General features: G+C 36.8%; 1 long non-coding RNA gene across 1 annotated transcript in view; it reads right to left on the bottom strand.

The window, feature by feature from the left end:
• The window catches only part of LOC126008255 (uncharacterized), a 505,884-nt gene extending 505,740 nt beyond the window's left edge, over positions 1-144 (bottom strand). The window contains exon 1 of the long non-coding RNA XR_007495599.1: positions 71-144. This is a non-coding gene — a long non-coding RNA (uncharacterized LOC126008255). The remainder of the gene's footprint in view (positions 1-70) is intronic.
• Positions 145-14,838: the final 14,694 nt, after the last annotated feature.

Here is a 14,838-nt window from a genome sequence, read left to right as displayed (position 1 = left end):
ACATCAAAGAACTCTGGCACCAATATGTGATAACCAATACCATAGCAGTGAACTTTGGTGAGATTTTTACTGTGTGTGTGTGTGTGTGTGTGAGAGAGAGAGAGAGAGAGAGAGAGAGAGAGAGAGAGAGAGAGAGAGAGAGAGAGAGAGCTCATAGCAACTCCTAATTCGATTAAAATCATCCTTTAAAAATACAGTTTGGGGCCAGTGAGGTGGCGCTAGAGGTAAGGTGTCTGCCTTGCAAGCGTTAGCCAAGGATCAGACTGCGGTTTGATCCCCCGACGTCCCATATGGTCCCCCCAAGCCAGGGGCAATTTCTGAGTGCTTAGCCAGGGGTAACCCCTGAGCATCAAATGGGTGTGGCCCAAAAAAACAAACAAACAAAACAAACAAACAAAAAATACAGTTTATCACAGATCAGAGAGGGCACATATTTGTCCATTTTCAATATGTTTGCTTAGTTTGTTTCTATTAAATTTCTCTCTCTTCAAACAAAAAGTTGCTTATGCAATATTGGGTGCAATAAGTTGAGAACAAATGTACGTAAGTATCGCTGTTAATTTAAGATGTATATATTTCATATTAAACATGAACCCTTGCTAAAAGTTTAGACAAATGGATGAAAATGTGAGTGAATTAAAGTTGAAGGAGATACAGAATTTAGGTAGACTCCCAAGGTATTCATGAGCTTCAAGGTAACAGGGTTCTTTTCTCAGGAGGAACCTAGCACATACATGTTAGTCCAGTGACCCAGGTTCAAAGCAGTAGTAGCACTAAGACATGTCAGCATCATAAACTCTATTGTAAGACACCCTAGAAAAGCAGAGTCACTTCTGGAGAGTGTTTGCATAAACTGAACTACTTCACCTCAGACACAAGAAAGCATTTGCTCTTTCAGAAGAAAACCATGAAATTCCCAAAGGGTGAGTGATCTTACAAAGCAACAGAGGTGAGGAATGGATGTGGCTCTTACTTCCCAACTTTTCATGAATATTTTACCTATGATAAGGACAAAGCACATTCATGCTATAAGAAATACCAACTTTATATAGAAAAATATAGTGGAAAATTATATATACAACACTGCCTATTGTTTTCAAAGCCAATCACACATTGCAATTTCTGTGTTTACTTTCAAATATTTCACTATAAAAATTTAAATATATATATATATATACAGATCATGTTTTACACAAATGTGATGACAGTGTTCCTCCATATAATTTGTTGATTTTTCTCCACTCAAGAGCTTTACAAATCAATATTTTAAAGTCTTCTTTTCCTAAATAGTCATCTTTTATTAAGGCATGAAAGCATTTGCTAAAGCTCTGTTTATGTTAACAGATGTTTTACAAATATAGACTAGTTGACAATGAGGATTCCTCATTTCTATAGTCAATGAAAATCACTCTACTTCATTCCAATCTCCTTGCCATATGTCTTTACCTTTTGACCTTTGTACCTGAAACAATTTCATACTTGACAACAAGTTGGAGAAAGAGCAGATATTTTCCTTCTGTAAGTCTTCTTAAATTTCCCAATGTTAACATCTCAAATATCTGCAATCAGTGATCAAAATCTAGGAATCAATAGTAGAGCAATGCTTTTACTAAATGTCAGGTCATATTCAAATGGCAGTGTTTCCCTTTTTTTCTTTTTTTTAGGGCGTGAACTAAGGATTTCACTTTTTAGTTAGCATTCTCCTTAGTCTTTTCTAATTTATAATAGCTCCTTAATATTTATTGTTTCTATAATATTAATACTTTGAAGAGTGCTTTGAAGCTGGGAGGTGGGAGAGAAATGTGGGGGGAGGGACATTGGTAGAAGAGAGTGAATATTGGTGATGGGATTGGTGTTGAATCTTTGCATGCCCTAAACCTTTGTAATCTATGGTGACTAAATAAAGTCTTTAAAAATTATATGCTCAGGGGCCGAAGAGATAGCACAGTGGTAAGGCATTCGCCTTGCATGGAAGACGGTGGTTCGAATCCTGGCATCCCATATGGTCCCCCGAGCCTGCTGGGGGTGATTTCTGAGCATGGAGCCAAGAGTAACCTCTGAGCACTGCCAGGTGTGACCCAAAACCCCCCAAAAATTATATGCTCATTAATAGTTCTTTAACTAAAAATCTCTCAGTGTTTTGCAAATACAAAATACTGGGACTAATCACAAGTCAGTCTTATTAAATTGAACTCAGCAAATGCATGCTATAGAAGTAAAACTTGTAGATACTGGGGCCTGAAGAGATAGCATGGAGGTAAGGCATTTGCCTTGCGTGTAGAAGGATAGTGGTTCAAATCTCGGCATCCCATATGCACGACGAGCCTGCCAGGAGTGATTTCTGAGCATAGAGCGTAAATCCAGGAGTAACCTCTGAGCGCTGCCGGTGTGACCCCCCCCCAAAATAAAAACTTATAGATACTTCCAACATGATTTCATCTAAGAATTATGGTTAAAGAGCTAAAAGATTCATATTACTTTCTATCACTGTATTTGCTTCTCCTGTAGTAATCATTCAGCAATACTTTATCATGCTGTCAAATAATCATGTTTATGGAGTGCTTTCATCTGAATTTGCATTCCTCCAAAGTTCTCAGGCTAGGACAGACTACAGTGCTTGGTAATCTTAATCCCCAAGGCACAAAGACTTCAGCCTTAGCAAAGATTCCATAGTCTCACAGAGCAGAGAACAATATTGAAAGAGACTTTGAAGACCAGAAGAAAAGGTATTTTTCAGTAATCAGCACAGGTTTATGATGGAAAGAAACAGTCCATTCATTTGTCCAGGTCAATGGAGAGGTCAGGTCCAAGTCTGTAACCTTGGAATCTTTATGTACGTTCAATTAATGGGGTTGATGGACAAGAGAAAATGGAAGAAGAGAACGAGAAAGAAATTAAATCTCTAATTACTGAGATACGATTTTCCTTGAGCATTTGGAAAGCTGAGGCTGTCTCATAGATAAGTCTTATGAGGACAATACATGAACATGAGATATCAAAAACATTAGGATTTGAGGAGTAGACTCATGAAAAATGACAAATATGCCTTAAAAAATCTTGGAGAAAGGAAAATAAAGAAATATATGTGTAGAAATATATGTGTATATCCTAATTAGTGAAGGCATGAAGTAAGTTCCTTTAACAATCAAAACGCACACAACATAGGAGCAACAAACTCATTCTTTGTCTGAAATTGCTAATAATTAAGATTTGCTTATTGCAAAGCACAGTTAATTCAATGCACATCAAAGAAGCTCTAGGATTCATTTACAGTTCTTTGGTGTCAGGAAATCTGTGCTTTCTTCTCTATTTTTCCTTCTTTTTCAGATTGTGATCTCTTCTTAGAGTTTGCAAGTGATGGCAGAAGTTCAGAACAGAATTGGGTCTGATGCCCATTTCTAAGGCAAGTGGAAAACAAAAGTTGCCTTGCTAATCTTTATTGTGGGATATAGGCTTTGCCAGTTTTTGAGAAGTCAACCAAGATCATAGGAGGAAATATCACCTACAAGACAGCTTGTAGATCCAAGACAGCTTGCATTTCATTATTTATTGAAAACATACCCTATGTGGATTCTATTAAACAGTATAGACATTGCTCTTCCATTTCTATATTGTAGCTGAGATATCAAAAATCTATAGGGCTCACAAGAGAAATCAACTTGGCTAAGAATGCTCAAATAATAGTGCTCAAATTGATATGAATCAATTTAGGTGCACTGATATTACAAAATGCTTCAATTCCAGGTGGCCTCATCTGATGATTTTTTTCCCCCTGTTTTTTGCAGAGCTTTGGGAATGCTGCTGATTCTCTTTTGTGGGAAAAAAGACATAACAACATAATAACAAAGTACTTCGTTAGTGGTTTAAACTAGCTTAAAAGAGAGAAAAAGAAAGAAAAAGAAGGCAGAAGAGAAGTGGGGGAGGAGAAGAATGATCAAGAAGAGGAGGTGAAGGAGGAAGGGGGAGAATAAGTAGTGAAAAAAAGCAAAGGAGAAGAGCAAGAAAAAGAGGAAGAAGGGAGAGAAGGAGGAGGAGAACAACAACAAGGAGGAGAAGGCAGAGGAGGAGAAAGAGAAAGAGAAGGAGAAAAGGAAAGGGAGGAGGAGGAAAAAGAGAAGCATATGACTGTTGTTTTGTTTTCTTTTAACACCAAAGCTGATTCCAGGGATTTCATGACAACACAGAAATCAAGACTCCACTCGGTTTGGGGTCCTTGAGTAAGCACGCCTGGTCTGCTTGTAATTTTATAGCTCCTAGCAAGATTGTCACAGATTTTTCCATCCATTTTCTCTGATGATTCTCTGACCTTTTCGATTGTGAAAGCTAAGCATCCCTTCTCCAGATTCCCAGGCTGGCAACCCTCTTCATTGCCTGGTCCATATCCCTGTCTCCCTTTGCTTTCTCAGAAAATAAAGCCATCCTGCTGCTATTTGAAAAGCAGCAGGCGAAAACGCACTGGGAGGTTAGGCAGGAGGATGGCCCTGCTGTTGCTCATCCCCAGAGCATTATTTTCCCCTTAATCACTAGCATCCTGGGTTCCCTCACTAGCTCTCTCCAGGGAGCCGCGTGTCTTGATCTCTCTGGGAGAGGCAGTGAAGCAGCTGCTATAGAAGCCCCAATGCTATGCTCCCTGCACTTTCTTCAGATTCCTACATGAGCATGCTCCTTCCTGGGTGGCCTTCCATGCAGGCTAGAGCAATCTCTTTCCAGAAGGGCAGCTGAGTTTTCCCTCTGTGGAATCTCAGAGAAGCAAAGAAAGGACTCGTGGTTTGCTGCAAAACTGTCTTCTATGTTTCCACTTGGGAAGCTGATTTTCCAAAGAGACCCAGCTCTTTCTCAGAAAAGATTGATTCTCTAATAGTCAAGTCAGTGCAATCCATGCATTCTTGCCTTTCAACACTGATATGTTTTTGCCTCAGCTCATTTTTTTGATTTGTGTGTTGTTTATTTTATTTTGCTGGGTTACCTGGTAGTTTTTCAGTGCTGGGATCAAACCCAGGCCCTTGCTCATGCAAGGTTTGTACTATATCTCTGAGCTGCAATCTCTGACCAAAAAAGGAGGTGTTCTGTTTGTTTATTTTAGAGGGCAGAGAATTAAAGATCTCTACCTTTGGGGAATTAAGAAAGTGTTGAGCACCAACCAGTGGGCTATTCCCAGCCCTGCACAGAAATAACTTGTGACTATATCAAAAGTCAGTATGATACTGAACTCAACTGCATGATAAATAAGTGGCTTCACTCACCCCCCCAAAAAATATCTCAATACGATCTACTTCTTTGTGAGTGGTGAACAAAAGACTATGGTTAGTAATATTTTGTGATTCTGATAAATTCTATAACCAAGGACCAATTACCCAGGCAAGCCTAAAAAAAGCCATTAAAAAAGCTTCATTGAGAGTTTGAGGAGAATTCTATGTGGGGGACTTGGTGAAAAATCTGGAAGGATTATTTGGTGAAGTTGTAAAGGGGAGGCATGAGAAAGTCCAGGACAATGAGATTTCAAAGATCTCCAGGAGTTAAAAAGGGCCCTTGACTAACAACTCCCCAAAACTCAAAGAGATTTTTCTTGCAGTAACAGGAAAGTGAGTTTTGCCTTTTACTAATCAGAATGAAATTGAAGATGGAGTCTTACTTGAAGTCTCAAAGAGAGTCCAGATCATCCTTGAATTCAGTCTTTGGACATGCTCTGCAGACTCTGCATCAGTTCAGCTCAATCTTTTGCTTCAGAACCATGATAGAGTAGATGCATTTTGTTACACACCATAAATTTGTAGTGATATGCTCTGTGGCAATAGAAACAAGTGGTCTAGTTTACTCAATCCACACTTCTGATACATTTTAATTTGTACCAAATTATAAGTTAATAAGCATGGAATTCTACTATCTGGCTTTAATTCATCATCTTGTCTCTAGTATCCATTATGTAGAAGATGAAGTTGACATGTGTTGTTGAATGAATCAATGGGACAATGCTTAACATAAAAAGTTTAGAGTTCCAGCTCCATCACCTATTACCACCATGACCATACATGAAACTTGGAAGATCTGCAGCTTGACTGATTTATAATAAGGATATAAGACCAAAGGCCCTGTCATTGTCATGAAAACCAGAAAGATGACAGACTTTGGCTACTGATTTTCCACCTACATCTCTATTTCTATCTTCTGCTGGAGATTCTCCCATCACCCTTCCTCTGTTACCTAAATGTTAGAGCTCTTCAGATATGTTTGGTCCAAATAGCTCCTTTCGTCTACCTTTTGCCCTTCTCACGAAGTTACTGCATAAATTGATATGGCCTTTTGTAGCAAACACACTTTTCTCAATAATAATCTTATAATGTATTTTAATGTAATATGATAACATAATATCATATTTTACTATATATTATATAGTATAATATTTTGTATATTATATAACAATGTTATAATATTGTTATATGTTATATATACCATTGACAATATATATATATACTTTTACTCTATCATCAAGGCCTCAAGGTCCAAATTGCATAGGCCTAGAAAAGCAGAAACTCCATTTGTGTCTTTTTGATTTCTAAAACTAACACCACCTATATACATTGCATACCCTGAAAATTACAACCTTTCTAGTTCTTTAAGTCTCCATCAAGAACTATATCATTCACTACTGGAAAACTAGGAAATAAATATAAACTTTTTTAGATTAAACCCAACGCCTGGCCTAAGAGATAGTACTGTAGGTAGGTGTTTGCCTTGCAAGCATCCAACCAGGATTGAATCCCCAGCACCTGAGCCTGGTATCCTGAGCCTGCAGGAGTGATTCCTGAGCACAAAGCCAGCAATAAACCTTGAGCACTTTGAGGTATTTTCAAAAAAAAAAAAATACAAAACTGACTCCAACATCCAAACTTGTCAATCAAATTCTAATTTTGGTGGCTACTCCAAACAGTTAGTTGGGATTAATTTATGATTAGTGATCAGGAGCCATTCTGGTGATTCTTGGAAGGGACCATCTACTGTCAGACAATAAACCTAGGTTCCTGCATACAAAACATGCACTCCTTTTTGATTCATTTCCTGGGTAAAGAAATGTAGATTTTGGGTTGTTTTACTTTAGTGGATTTTGGGTACTCATAGACCCAAATAAGGCAAGGGATAGAACCCAGGGCCACCAATATAAAAGGCATGTATCTGTCTACCATTTTTACTTAATCTCCTACATGACAAATGCTTTATTTTATTTTTTCAGTACCAAGGACTGAGCCCAATACCACTGCAAAGAATGAGCTTTATCATTAAGCCATAATCCCAACCCAGAATATCCTTAATTTTGCTTCTGGTTGTATTTTTATTTCTCACATTAAAGGCTACTTTTGCTTGATCAGATGAATGGCTTTCTGAATGATTACTGACCAAGCATGCTGGAGGCTCAATGCACGAACTTAAGGATTTGATATTTCTTTGACTCTGTAGAGTTTACCAAAACCACTCACGTGGTACTCAGGGGCCTCCAGGGATACTCAGAGTAATGCTCAGAGGTCCTACAGGACTATGGTAGCACCAATTGATGCTCAAGGGAACATGTGGTTCCAAGGTGGGAACTGAGATTGGTTTCATACCAACTATGAGTCATAAAGTTAAAAAATGATCCTAAAATGATGTTCCATCCAAACTTTTCTCTCCTCCTCTGCTGCACTATCCCAATTCAAATTACATAACTGCTTGAACAGTAAAAGAATAGCATCTCAATATCTCACAACCACCCTCTCCTCTAAAGTACTTCTACCATGCTATGTCAAGGGGTTTTTTGTTATGTTTTAGGGCTACAGATGGCAGTCGTCAGGGATTACTCCTAGATCTGCACTCAGGAGTTAGTACTAGAGATACTAGTTTTTTGGTGACCATATGGAATGCCAGATATCAAACTCAGGTTTATCTAAGTGCAAAGGCTTGCAAGTGTCCTACCCATTGTATTATCACTCTGCCCCTGTCAAAGGATTTTTATAAAATCCAATTCTAAACATGTTACTATTTTAAAATTTTAAATGTCTCAAAATTCCATAGCCTTATGATAAATTATCACAGTGAATCAAATTAATTATATAATTAATTGACACTAAATCCCAAGACAGTTATCTCTCAACATCAATGGACTAAATGCAACAGTTAAGATACATAGAGTAGCAAAATGGATCAAAAAGCTGAATCCAATATTCTGCTGCCTACAAGAAAAAATATCTAAATAGTCAAAAAAATATATACTCAATAGCATTATAATTAAACCTCAGATTATCCATTGAATATAAATCAAATCCATTGGTCAGTGTTACTTTCACTTCAACCTAAAAGTAAAATCTCTGTGGTGCCTAAATAGTCCAGCTCTCAATACCTTTTCCTGAAGTTGTAGTAGCTTACTTTTGTGTTTAGTCATCCTACATTTCAGTACACAAATGATTATATGAGAGAGAAAAAAAAAGACGCATAGAAAGAATGGAGACAGAGATAGATAAAGAGACACAAAAAGAAAGTCTGAGAGAAGGAAGCTAGGCAAAGGCAGACAAAAGGAGAAAGAGGAGTCTGACATCTTAAGAGTTCCCATGAGGCCAGCAGTATTTTCTCTACAGTGTGTTCACATAAATTCTCTTGGCTCCTTATACCAAATTTCCTTTCTATTAACATGGATTTGTTTTTCTTGTAACCAAATAGCTCCTAAATAGAAATAAAATTATACTTTTTCCTTTTCCTTTTGACATTAACCTGAACTTGCATACAAACCTTAATTTACAAACTCATGTTTGAAAAGCACCAGTTGTAGATTTCCCAAGTCAAGGGATTCATTTGCTGAGTTCTCAAGCAAGCCACTTTATGCCAAGGGAAAGAAAATTTTCCCAGATCCATGGTATATTTTTAACTTTTTTATTTAGAACTAACTTCATTATAGATAAATTTTTGAAATAAAAATAATATTAAAAATACCCATATACTTTGCTCAGATTTAGCCACTATTATATTTTACTTCACTTTTCTATCGCTGCTATTAGTTATATCCAGATCTATATAATTCGTCCATTTTTAAACTAGTTTAAAATAAATTATATCATGGACTTTGCCTATAAATAACTCAACTTTTATTTTCTATCAATGAAGGAAATATTTTGTTACATAACCAAAATGCAGTTATAAAATCTGGCAAAATTAATATCAGCAATGATTTGACCTAATCTCCAATTTGTATTTCAGTTTTTTTTTTTTTTTACCTGACTAACAATGAGACATAGGTAGCATTTCTCCAGTCCCCACTCTAATGGGATCCTTTCTGTCAAGGAATATATTAGGGTTTTTTGTGCTCCTCAAACTAAAAAAAATTATAACTTTTGTCTTTATGGTTTTGATCTCTTCTTTGTTTAATGGGAAATTTCAATTTGATATAGTATGATTATATAAAATTATGCTTCTAAATTGAGATTTTTTTTTCATAAGGAATGTTATTTCCTTCTGGAAATGTCACACTTGAAGGTGTACAATGCCCATCTCTTTTCTGTGAATGGTGCTAGCTTTGACTATCATTCAAGGTACAATAATTGTGTGTGTGACTTGATTCTTCTGAATGTTGTCTTTCTTAAAACAGAGGAGCAAGTGGGGAGAATTCTTAAATCCACACATAAATACATTTTTCAATATATTTTAAGTTTCTTCCTAGAGAAGAATCCATTGATTATTCTTGCTCAGTCTAAAAGTACTCTGAAGTTTGCAAGTGTTTCCAAATCCAGTGCTCATCCACTTTCATCATTCAACTATTAGTGAGAGCCCTTCTTTCTCTTACCTATTTATAGTTGATACAAATATTGTAAAGTGGAAGTTAATATTCACTGTATATAGGATTATCTAAAAATTCATTAGCAACAAATTTTAGGATTATATAATTTAAAACACAAAACAAGATTCAATGGAAAAATTTTTTTATGTGTTTTCCTTTAGTTCCTTGAATAGGACGATAGCCTGCAGTGTTGGTTGAATTCTAGTTATTGCTTGGCAGAAATTCTCAGATTTTGGTGTGAGTTATAGGCATAGTAATCAACTAACCATATGAATTGCTCCCTTCTTCCAGATAATTTAGACCAACAATGATTGCTCTTGAAAATGTGCAATCTTGTTGGACTCCATTGCTTCATCTACAAGTAGAAGTTTAATTTTACATGAAAATATTGCCCTGGGTGGGCTCCATAAATCTGTTTTATTTTTTTACTTGCTACTCCTACCAGCTGTTTTGAACTTAGAAGAAAATTGCTAAATAAAAAAGAAGCACTACCATGTGTCACAATATACTCTGGGCATTTTAATTTGTATTATTAACTATCTTTGCTTTAAAATATATTATGCCAAGGTATTTTGAACCTTAAATATATTTGCTCTGATGCTTAGTAACAATTATGTACATTTTTAAAAACAAATTTGAGAAGTCATGGTTGAAGTGTTAGGACTTGAACTTTTTCATAGACCATTTTATGTGACATGTGTCAGCATTTAACCTAATTACATACAGATTAGAAATAAGCTGTTAATTAAAAAATTCAAACTGCTGAAGTGGCAGATAATGGGTCTTGTCTTGGTCTTCATGTTTATGCTAAATGGAACTCCACAATTCTTAGCATTATAGTCATTTAGGTTGTTTGGATAATTCTTGTGGTAAAGTTAGATACACTGAGGAGGATACAACATAACTAAAAGCATTGAAAAGAGTGTCAATAAGTAATAGTTTAAGTAGATTCAAGTTATTTTATAGGTGCCTTCATAATAGTAGCACATTTTAATACAATGTATTAAATTGTCAAAATTCAGAACTAAATAGAGAAAGAGATGGTTTTAGTTTATATAATTCAGTGATTCTGAACATAATCAGAAAATCATTCATTATGGGGGCAGAGTAATAGCACAGCAGTAGGGCATTTGCCTTGCTGACACAGGACAGATCCAGGTTCAATTCCAGCATCCCATATGGTCCCCCAAGCCTGCCAAGAGTGATATCTGAGCTTAGAGCCCTGAGGACTTCTTGGTATAGCCAAAAGAATTATTCATTAGTACCTACCACTGAATTGAAAATTTCTTCAACCAAAGAGTATCATAGCCATTAACACTAATTCCCAATTTCTTTTTTTTTTTTTTTTTTTTTTTTTTTTTGGTTTTTGGGTCACACCCGGCAGCGCTCAGGGGTTACTCCTGGCTTCATGCTCAGAAATCGCTCCTGGCAGGCTCGGGGGACCATATGGGACGCCGGGATTTGAACCGATGACCTTCTGCATGAAAGGCAAACGCCTTACCTCCATGCTATCTCTCCGGCCCCAATTCCCAATTTCTTAACCACCATCTTATACCTAACCAATCTTCTTTTTGTCTATGTGAATTTGTCTGCTCTTGGTATTTATATGCATGGTCTTAAATAATTGTCTTTATGTCTGGCTCCTTTCAAAAATTATAACTTTAAGGATCATCAATACTGAGGTATGCATCAGCTTTTCTCTTTATGGCCAAACAGAATCTCTATGCTTATGTACATTATTAAGCACTTAGCTTGTTCAATCATCAGTTGACAACTTGGAATTATTTCACATTTTGGCTACTCTAGATAATGTTCCTATGAATGTTTGTTTTCAAATTCTTTTGTACCTGTATGTTCTCAACCCTTGGGGGATATACCTGCAATAGAATTGCCAAAACATATACTAATTTGAGAAACTGACAGATTACCAAAACATCTGCACATTTTAATAGTTCCACCATCAAGGTTTAAATGTATAATTTCTCTCCATATTCACCAACACTTCTTTAAAAATTGTATGTATGCCCAACTTCATCACTCAACTATGATTCTCTATGATCAGCTATGCTGATATTTTGGTTGATATCACCAGGATTAATTTTTGGTTCAGTGCGGGCATCCTTCTCTATCTTCTGGAAGGCCTGGCAGCAGAACAATGGCCCTGCAAACACAATTACCATCTCTGTATCCTGCCATCTCCATAGACCCAATGTATTCTCGAAAGAGATGTAAAACAAGCCAGGAGAAATTATGAGTATAACAACCACACAGCTTAAAGTTGGCAGTTTCAGGAGGAGCAGCAGAAAAAGCCCCTACCCTGCTGATGCCAAGCCAGCTACACCCACCACCCATAATTTTCCGTTTTGCCAATGGCCCAGCTTCATCACTCACTCATCAACAGCTCTCTACAGAGACACCAATCTGATCTCAGCTCCAGGTTTGCTGGTACTTAGGCTGACATCACCAGGACTTTGTTTGAAGTGAGTGCTGGCACCCTCCCCCAATATCACCTTTTCATACTTCTGGAAGGCCTGGCAGCCAAAACATACCACACAAAAATTCACTTTTATAGTCACAGTGCTGAGAATTCCTGGACCACTATCCTAGTAGAAACATATCTATTCAGAAATAAGTTGTACATGAAGTCATCTAAAATTCAGAAACAAACGTAGCAGAAAGATCAACTAGCAGCAAGAGTATCTGATGACTTAATGACCTCACTGCAAGATACAATAATTTTCAGAAATTTCTTGTTGCTGTTTTTTTTTATTTATCCTTTCTTTTTTGTTTCTTCCTCTTCCTCTTTTTTTTTTTTGTTTTTGTTTTGTTTTGTTTTTGGGCCACCCCCGGCGGTGCTCAGGGGTTACTCCTGGCTGTCTGCTCAGAAATAGCTCCTGGCAGGCACGGGGGACCATATGGGACACCGGGATTCGAACCAACCACCTTAGGTCCTGGATCGGCTGCTTGCAAGGCAAACGCTGCTGCGCTATCTCTCCGACCTCTTCCTCTTCCTTTCTTTTTCTTTTTCTATCTTTTTCTTCCTTTCATCCATTTATTTCAAAAATTTCTTTCTTCCCTCCTTCCATCCATTCTTTTTCTTTCTTCCTTCCTTCTATCTTTTCTTTCCTTTTCTTTCTCTTTTTTCTTTTTTTTATTTTTCTTTCTTCTTAAATAATTTCTCTCCCACTTACCTGGAAACAAATGTATTATGATCAATTATGTAATATGTGGTCTTTCAATAATTTTGTAGAAAATTACAAAATGAAATAAAAATCAACATTCCTTGGGCCTTAATTTTTTTATTAAAATTATTGGGAAGCATGATTTACAAAGTTATTCTTAGCCGAGTTTTAGGCGTAAAATGATCCATCATCAATCTCACTACCATTATAACTTCCCTCCACTATTATTCTCAAGTTAGTCTCCAATTCCCCAGTCTGCCTTTTTGACAGGCAGTTTTACATTTGATTTTTGTAGTTTGGGTTCAGGCCCCTGAACCTTACCCCTGAGATTTCCCATCCCTCTGTTATTACTAACCCCCTCAGTTTCTTTCCTTCCCCATGCTTCTCATTACTATGTTCCCAGACCAAGAGTAATATAAACATCTCCACCTTGAGATTATATATTCCCATTTACCATTATTCTTCTACTTAACACAAATAAGTGAGATCTGTGTTCATCTTCTTCCTTTACTTAATATTGTGTCTTCCAATTCCAACCAAATTTCAGCAAAATGCATTACTGTAGCATTCTTTGTGACTTCATAGTATTCAATTGTATATGTATACCATACTTTCATCAGCCATTCATTTGTGGTTGGGCAACTAGGTTGATTTTATACCCTACCTACTGTGTTGAGTGATGCAATGAATAATAGTGTATATAACTCCTTTTGAATGAATGTATTTACGTCCTGGAAGTAGATACCATGAAATGGAATACATGGGTCATATGATAATTCTAATTTTACTTTGCTAAGAAAACTCAATGCTGTTTATCAAAGGGGTTAATAACCAGGCAACATTCCCAACAGCACTGAAGGAGTATTCCTTTCCACCACCACCACATAAATATCTCCTAGTTCTCTTGATAGGTTATTCTTAGTGTCAGATATCTCGTTACCGTCTTATTTTAATTTCCCAGATAGTAAGTGATGATGAGTGCATTTGTTTATCTTCCTCAATATAGTGTCTGTTCATTTCCTCTTCTCATTCTTTTTTTGTTTTTTTTTTGTTGTTGTTGTTGTTTTTTGGCATTTTGGGCCACACCATGTGACACTCAGCGGTTACTCCTGGCTATGCACTCAGAAATAGCTCCTGTCTCTGGGAACTTATGGTATGCTGGGGATCAATCCAAGGTCCATCCTGGATCAGCCTCATTCAAGGCAAATGCCCTAGGGCTATGCCATAGCTCTGGCCCTCCTCTTCCCATTCTTGATAGTGTTTGAGGATACTTCTTTTGGATTTTTGTGAGAGTTTTATAAATCTCAAGTACTTGTCATTTATAGCTGTGTTGGATACAAATATTTTTCCTATTCAGTTTAGTGTCTTTAATTTTAGCTCATGTTTCTTGAATTGTGAAGATTTTTTTTATTCTGATAAGGCCCCATTTATTTAATTTGTTGTTGTTGTTCTGACCAATAGGGCCCTATCTTTAAAACAACTTTGAGATTCAAATCTTGTGGCATTCTACTTATACGTCTTCAATGTATTTTATGGATTATGGTATAATCTCAAGGTCTTTGATCTACACTTAGTTGACCGTTGTGTAATGTGTGATATATGGATCCAGTTTCATTTTTACATTTATTTATGCAGTTTTTCCAACACAATCTGTGTGTGTGTGTGTGTGTGTGTGTGTGTGTGTGTGTGTGTGGTTTTTTGGGCCACACTTGGTGACGCTCAGGGGTTACAGGAGTAACTCCTGACTTGGGAGACCATAGGGGATGCCAGGGATTGAACATGGGTCCATCCTAGGTTATAGCACATACAAGGCAAACACCCTACCACTTGCACCACTACTCTAGACCCCCAGCACCATCT

The sequence above is a fragment of the Suncus etruscus genome, chromosome 1, assembly GCF_024139225.1.
Source record: "Suncus etruscus isolate mSunEtr1 chromosome 1, mSunEtr1.pri.cur, whole genome shotgun sequence".
NCBI classification, from domain to species: Eukaryota; Metazoa; Chordata; class Mammalia; order Eulipotyphla; family Soricidae; genus Suncus; species Suncus etruscus.
Note: the sequence above shows the minus strand (reverse complement) of the source record. Positions and strands in the feature narration are given on the sequence as shown.